The sequence below is a fragment of the Crocuta crocuta genome, unplaced genomic scaffold (genome assembly GCF_008692635.1).
Source record: "Crocuta crocuta isolate KB4526 unplaced genomic scaffold, BGI_CrCroc_1.0 scaffold3, whole genome shotgun sequence".
Taxonomy (NCBI): domain Eukaryota; kingdom Metazoa; phylum Chordata; class Mammalia; order Carnivora; family Hyaenidae; genus Crocuta; species Crocuta crocuta.
The window spans coordinates 10,712,241-10,720,538 of record NW_027529934.1 but is presented as its reverse complement, the minus strand read 5'-3'; positions in this window follow the sequence as shown (position 1 = coordinate 10,720,538).

Here is an 8,298-nt window from a genome sequence, read left to right as displayed (position 1 = left end):
AAAGGGAAATAATTTTCAAAATACTTAGGAGTAATTTGAAGACAATTTACCTTTTTTTAAAATAAGGGCTATTTAAGAGCTGTTGAATCTTTTCTTCCACAACTTGATACATGTCAAAAAGACATTAGAAAATTGTTCTGTGAATTAACAAGTTATTGTCTTATTAATTACTATATCTAATTACTATTATGCAGATCTCTCTAAGTAGATCAAAGTGCTTCACAAAATTATCTACAGCTCTACTGGAGTGTTAAAGAAAAAAAATATTTATGACACCAGTTAAAGACAATAAGGAAGACTTTATTCAAGGTGGGGGTTACTAAATTGGGGTTGTAATAGGAGAGAGAGATGGGTTTCTGAACACAAGGTAAAGGAGGAATATAGACCCAAGGAGCAGAGGCAGGAGAGTAGGGGTGAGTATCAGTAGATAAATAGAAAAGTAATAAAAAGGAAGCATTAAAGGTAAGGAGGCATTCTGGCTAAGTTGACCCAAACAGGATTCCTGCTGAAGTCCATCCAAGGGTGATTACATGGGGGCCAATGGAGGATGGGGACTTTGATCAGAAATGGTCTACAAAGGCTGAAGTTTCCTTTCAATCCTATCCTTAATTCACATGCTCAGCTCACCATGTCTGGAGTAACTAACACTTTTGTGGTAGGAAAAAAGCAAATTGGTTTGGACACAAAGAGAACCTCAGTCTAGTTCTTGAGTCCTCTGCTACTGTACCTGGATGATACAGTTAAATTATCCATAACTAGGTCTTCAGGAAGACAAACTTATGTAGGTAAGACACCTGGCACATTGCAGATATTCAACAAACTCGCAGGCCTAAGTTAAGAATAGCCTGGTGGCTCAGTCGATTAAGCATCCGACTCTTGATTTCAGCTCCGGTCATGGTCTTGCGGTTTGTAAAATTGAGCCCTGCCTATGACAGGCAGCTCAGAGCATGCTTGGGATTATCTCTCTCTGCCCCTCCCCTGCTCTCTCTCTTTCTTTCTCTCTCAAAACTAAACTGAAAAAAAAATAAATAAAACTACAAAAAAAAAAGTAGTAATCAAACCTACCCGGGCATACCTCAGACTCAGCAGGAGTAGCAAAGGGTGTCTAAGACAGTGATCTTCAAACTGGGGTACCCATAACACGAGGGTATATGTGTGTGTGTGTGTGTGTATGTGTGTATGGAGACTTCATAGGGTTTCATGGCATGGATTGTTTTAACAGGATCAGTGTGCAACTCCCAACTCCCAAATGTCCTGTCATGACACTGATCTACTAAAGAGACTGCTGCAGTGGCCCTTTTTGCCGCGTGCCTTTTCTCAAGCAACTGCCCTATAGCCACTTTACAAAACAGAGTGGAAGCAAAGCCCCACGGGGCCCTGGGCTTTGTATACTTGCTCCAAAGATAAACACCTCAAGGCCAGCAAGCAGAGGGACTGTGAGACAATGTAGGTTTCCTGAGATTACTGGAGAGGGAGAGCAAATCCAAGAAAGCTACCACAAGGTTCTGGGCCTTCTCTCTCTCTCTCTCTCTCTCAATAATGATTATTTATGTATTTTGAGAGACAGAGACAGAGAACGAGCAGGGGAGGGGCAGAGAGAGAGGGAGACAGAGAATTCCAAGCAGGCTCAGTGCTGCCCATGCAGAGCCTGATGTGGGGCTTGAACTCATTAACCATGAGACGATGACCTGAGCTGAAATCAAGAGTCATGAGCTTAACTGACTGAGCCGCCTAGGCACCCTGTGCCTTCCCTCTCTCAACTCAGTTTCATTCTCTCTCTCTTTCTCTCTCTATCCCTATTTTTGTCTCTCTCTGCCTGTCTGTCTCTCTTTCTCTCATTCAGAAGTGAGGTTGCACAGACATACATGTAGCCATATGTATTTGCAATGAAAGAATTAAAACAAAGTCAGCCTTCTCCTGACAGAAAAAGTCATCGAATATAGCCAGATAATTTGCTCTCTCACTTTATAACCAGTGTCTGAACTAAATGAGGCAAACCAGCAACTCTGAGATATTGAGGAAAAGATTTTAAAGCATGAAGATAATATAAAATAGATTTTTTTTTGTATGTGTTCAGAGGTTGACTTGAAAATGTGCAAAGAGATAGAGTTCTGCAGAAGTTTGAAGACCACTGGTTTAAGGAATTTAACCCAACAAAAGCAGGTCTATGCTGGCTTATACATACAATTTAGTGGCAAGTACAGGCTTTCTATAGGAAAAGGTGATTTTGAAAGCAGTTGGATTGTTCTCAGCTCGAGCCTCAGGAACTTTCACCCATTCCTAGCAAAAAGACATCTCCAATAGTGCCGGTAATAATAACATGGGGCCATGTTACCCAGACGCATGTGGGAAACCACTCAAAGTGGCACTGTTGGAAGTCAGTCTCTGATACAAGTGAAGAGTGAGGTACTACCTTCATGACTGTGCCCATTGCAAGATCCATGGGGCCACAGAAATATCTGAAACTGTGAGGTAGCCAGGGAGACCACAGAAACTCCAAATCACTTGTGTGACAAAACTTTGAGACTTCCTGCAGCAGTTGGGAGGGGTCAGGAGGGGCTCCCTCTATTTCATCCAGTCTGTCTGATCCAGCATCTCATTACCATTCTCAGGGAACCATGGGTGTGGTCTGGGGAAACCGGGGAACTCTTTAAATAAAATGTTTATAACTCTTTATATATAAAATCCCTTTCTTCACTGTCTTCACCTCTAGCCTCCCTCTCTTCTCAATTGCAATATGAGGAAACGGAGGCCCAGGGAAGCAGAATTGTCAAATGTTCTGAGCTCCCCTAATTTCAAGTCTAGGATTTTAGCCACAGACCAGATACAACTGGAAACAGACTGTCTCCGAAGGGCATAACTTTATATTTTCCTCAAGTTGTTTTGTATGTCATTTGGCTAAGAAACAAAACTGGCTCAGGCTTGGGCAGGAAGCTGGGTATGAAGCTGTCACTGTCCCTGACTCACCAGGTGCGTCACTGGACTTGGGCGGTAGTTCATCCACCAATAGGACAAGCCCCACCAAGAGCTGTGGACTGGGATTTGTCTGGATGCAGCATGGTCAACAAGGACACGTCATTATTTTCCTTCTCCATTCTCAGTGAAGTGTCCCTTTGATTTGACAGTGTCACCCATTGAATGGACTTGAGGATCCCTGTGAGTTACAGAGGCCCCAATTTCTTTCCCCTTTATATTTAGAATTCCTTTAAGGATTTCAGTGCCACATGGCAAAACAGATAATAATGAACATGAACTTGATGCACTCACAGAAAAGACCAACTATGTAGTTTCCCAACAGAAATTCTCATATTTTACCAAATCTGAAGACTCACACTTCCATGTGCTAAAAGAGATTTGTAGACTTCTTTGTCAAGGACGTCTTTCTGTGAGGTCTGGGGTTGTACCACATTTCTGAAAAGTTCACATTTCTAACCCAAATCGGTGTTATATGGTTCCCTTTCATACCTACATGGCTATATACAGAGTAATTTGACAAGGTCTTCTGAATCATTTTTTAATGATCTGTATTTCTCAAATAGTTTCTGACCCAATCCAGCTCAACAGCTCCCTTTGTGACCTGACATACCCCCAGGTATGACTTAATAGGGGGATGGCAACCAAGGATGGGGAGCTTCACTCCCTTTCCCCACAGAAGGTAAATAGATACTTTTCATCAATTGCCACACTTGTTCCATTGTATTGAGTTTAGTCTTGATTCTTCACAGCCCAACACTACAAACAACACAGTCAAGTCATCGGAATTGACATTTAAATTGAAAGCTATTTGCAATCCCAGGATTAAATTAAATCACTAGAAAAATCTAACTATTCTTGGGATGCGTCCCTGAACACCCCAAGTCTATTGTCTGGTAACCTAATGTCACATTCCCAGTGGTAACGTTCATTAGATGACTCAAAAGTTCCATCCCTCTTTGTTTGAACACATTAGAATCTAACTCCCATTGCGAGTTTTGAGTTGTATCAGATAATAACTTCAGGTGGGGAGATAAGGAACAGATTATCTATTCTCTCTTTTAATTCTTTGAAATGGAACCTTTGGTTTCCTGGATTGTCTACTAAGTTGGTCCTTAGGATTCTAGTTGGATTTATGTTTAAGGCCAACATACATGTTCACATTTTGTCTGATTTATCCAACCTTAACAATAGGACTCTAAATGCTAAGCAGTGCCTAGTTGTTATTTAATATGGGCAGACTTGGTTGAGAACTGTTAAGATCACTCACTTGCAATAGATAAACACTATAAAAAAGTAATTCCAGGTTTTAAATACTTTTTAGGATTTCAGAACCTAAGGGGAAAATCTTAGAGTTGGTTAAGAGAATCAAAGGGATCCGTTTCAGTATTTTACTAAATGTGTTCCTTAGAACAGAACATAAGCACTCCATACAAGGGATCCCGTCATCAATTAACTTTGGAAATCCTGAATTCAATGTCTCACTTAAAGATCCACAAGGCATATTAGTATGTTAAAGTTTGTTAAAAAAAAAAAAAAGTCTTATGGTAAATAAATAGTCCTATCCAGTTGTACAGAAGAAATTTCTAGAAAGCAGTAAAACTTTGTTTTCTGTTCATGAAACATCTAGTAACAAGTCTTCTTTATCTAACCTCCTGCCTTGCTCAGAAACATAATTTAAAATGTAAAAGATAACCATCCTTTATAAAAGAACGCCAGATTTTTACAAGCTTTGCCTGATCACCTTCTGGGTCAAGTTCTTTGTTTTATTATATACTCTCTTGCCAAGATTAAGTCCTCCTGTCTCAGCTTTTTCATGTTATTCTTTTACTTGTGGATAGGGGGAACTCATTCGCTTTTTCCTTTGAAAACCCTCCACAAAGGCTTTTTTAACAAAAATATGATAATATTCCTCCCTAAATTAATATCTTTCAGCCATGTCCCATTGCCTTTAAGATAGCTCCAAATTCTAAAGAATAACAAGGCATCTGCTTCCCTGGCCACCTTTTGTTATCCAGTCCACTCCTGTTTTCTTCCTTCTCCATTGCAATCTCCTCAGGGATCCTCACTCTTTATTTTGCACATATTTTCTGAAGTTCCCTTCCCTATCCACCAGGAAAATTCATGTTCATCCCTCAAGGTCAAACCCCACCTTCACTGGAAGTTTCCCTGATCACTGTCTTCACAGGTTCACCTGTTCTTCTTCCAGACTCCCATAGCACTTAGAACCTCTCTTTCTTACTTAACCTGATTACAGTGATGATAGCCATTTATTTTTATATCTATTTCCCACCCCATAGGGTGAAAACTGACCATAGTGCCTGGTATATAGTAAGTCTGTAATAAACATTTGCTTAGTATTTTAATTAATAAGTAAGCAGACACAAGAATATTTTTTAACGAACATTTTATTACCTTTTAAGAAAATTTTCTTGTTTATTTATTTTTGAGAGAAAGAGAGACATACACAGAGTGTGAGCGAGAGAAGGGCAGAGAGAAAGACACAGAATCTCAAGCAGGCTCCAGGCTCTGAGCCATTAGCACAGAGCCTGAGGTGGGACTCAAACTAGGACCATGAGATCATGACCTGAGCTGAGCCGACTGAGCCACCCGGGCTCCCCCAGACACAAGAATTTTAAGGTCAGTTTTCCCTTTTTCTGTAACGGAACAACCAGATCTTTCCTTACCTATCCCATGTTCAACCCATTAATCTTTTCCTGTTTTTCTTAGGAACGTCTCTAGTTTCTCCACATACTTATTAGAAGGATGAAACCAAAACCAAATGCCATGTAATATTTGGTGGATTCTGGCGCTCAAACTTCTTCCTTTTGGTTGAATCTATAATGAGTTTGATTTCAAATCTCCTCTCAAATGTTGGTATTTCTCTCCATAAATGTTTTCTTAAAAATAAAAAGAGAAAGTTAAAGTTAGAACTTTAATGGGTGTATAAAATCATGGTATTAGGGATAATTCTAATTTTGTTCAAAAAAATTAATCCTCCGAACAGTAACACTGCTGAGAGTTCTCAAAGATGTAAACCAATCTGGGCCATATATTACTTTATAAATCTCCTTATTAGAAGAATGTCTTAGGCACTAGAGAGAATATATTTTTTTAGATCTTAAGGATCTTAGGTTTCTTAAAGAGTTTTGGTAACTTTGGTGTTAATTATATAACTTATACTTGAACATAAAAGATTAGTGACTTAAAGATATTTGTAGAGTTTCTCTAAAGATTAGTAAAAATGATGAATAAAAAGAATATAAACCTTCCATGTTGGATTATTATATTTTTATTTTTATTTATTTATTTATTTTTTAATACTTTTATTTATTTCTAGGAGAGAGAGAGAGACGGCGTGAGCAGGGGAGGGTCAGAGAGAGAGGGAGATACAGATTCTGAAACAGGCTCCAGGCTCTGAGCTGGCAGTCAGCACAGAGCCCGACGCGGGGCTCGAACCCACAAACCGCGAGATCATGACCTAAGCGAAAGTCGGACGCTTAACCGACTAAGCCACCCAGGCGCCCCTGGATTATTATATTTTTAAATATTTATTTTCGAGAGAGTGAGAGAAAGAGACAGTGTGAGAGGGGGAGGGGCAGAAAGAAGGGGGAGACACCGAATCTGAAGCAGTCTTCAGGTCCAAGCTGTCAGCACAGAGCCCAGCATGAGGCTTGAACCCATGAACCATGAGCTCAGGACCTGCGTTGAAGTTGGATGCTTAACTGACTGAGCCACCCAGGTGCCCTTAAGCCTTCCATGTTGAGTTATTATGGGAAATGAATAAGAAAAGAAAATTTCTTCAGGCATACGTAGAACAGTAAAATTCAGAATCACAGACACAACTATGCATCCAAACATAACATCACTGTATCTGTCAAAACAATTATTAACAATAGTTCTTCTGTGTGCCCCATGGCCAGAAGAATCCCAGAACAGGACATTAATAGGTCTGTCAACTATCATCACTCCCTGGAAAAAGTCCATCTTGAGAAAATACGCCAGGGACATAGCAGCTCTGATGACAACGCACAGGCAAGGGTTTAAGTCGACACTGGCCTGACAACCAGGACTGCTGGGCTGCAAGTGAGGAAAAGCCAAATCACTTGGCTTATGAAAAAAAGAAAATTAATTGACTCATAAAAAGTCTAGGCATTGACTGCAGGCATGGCTGGATCCAGTACAATATCACCTTGGTCTCTTTCCATCTCTTGCATCCACTTTCCTTTTTATTGCCTTCACTCTGAGGCAAGTTCTCTCCCTGGGAGGTCCCCAGCAACACTAGGCATATATCTTCCAGATTTCCGTCCAGCCCACGCCCAAGCATTTGTTCTAATTGGACCAAGTTTGGTCACATGTCCGTCTATGAACATTCATTGCAGCCAAAGGGTGTTAGTCCCAGAAGAAAGAAGAATGAACCCTGCACAGCCAGAACGAGTAGTTTTCTACAATAGTAATGCATAACCAATTTTATACTGCTTTTGAGCTCTAGAAATGCCTAGGTTCCTAGTTCCTAGAAAAAACTGGACATCTTGGATTCTTGGAACCATCTGCTCATATCATCATGGTTACCTCAAATTCAAATGTTCTTTTTGTAATAGAGCACATTCGTTTGTGAGAAGATTCCTATCTACTCTCCACGCTGTCTGTATATTTTAGCTGAAGTCCCAAAGCCCAGAATAACAAGAGACAATTCCACACAAACACACACCCCGCACCATTCTTAGGAGAGTGCCTGAAACACTGAGGCCAAACCTCATAAAAGAAAACAAATCAGTTCAGTATCTATGAACTCCTCACCTCCATATAAAAATATGACATGGCCAAATTATTAAAGATCATTGAAGAAAGTCAAGGATAGCAGGAATTCAAGAGTGGAGAGTGCTTTGGCTCTTTTTCCTCCTCTTCTCACACAGAGAGAAAATTGTGCTACTTCCCTACCTCCCCCATAAAGATGGAAAGTATCTGCAGAAGGGGAGACGGGCACCTTGCTTCCCAGCAGAAATGTAACTTATCAGACGTCGAGGTGAGAAGAATATAGCAGAGTAAGTGATGGGTGTGGGTGTGTGTAATTTGAGAGGGAGCGGTCAGGGAAGATCTCACCGATCAGAGGACTTTTGGTCAGAGGCCTAAAAGCGGGGGAGCAAGCCATGCAGATAGCTGGGGCAGGAGTGTTTTAAGCAGAGAGACTAGAAACCCCAAAGGCCCTTAGCAAGAACATGTTTACAATATTTTCTGGGGTGGAGAGGAGCCAGCGGGACTAGAGAGAAGTGAGCAAGAGGGAATGTGGCGGGGATAAAGGGCGGAAATTAGAATGGGGTTGCG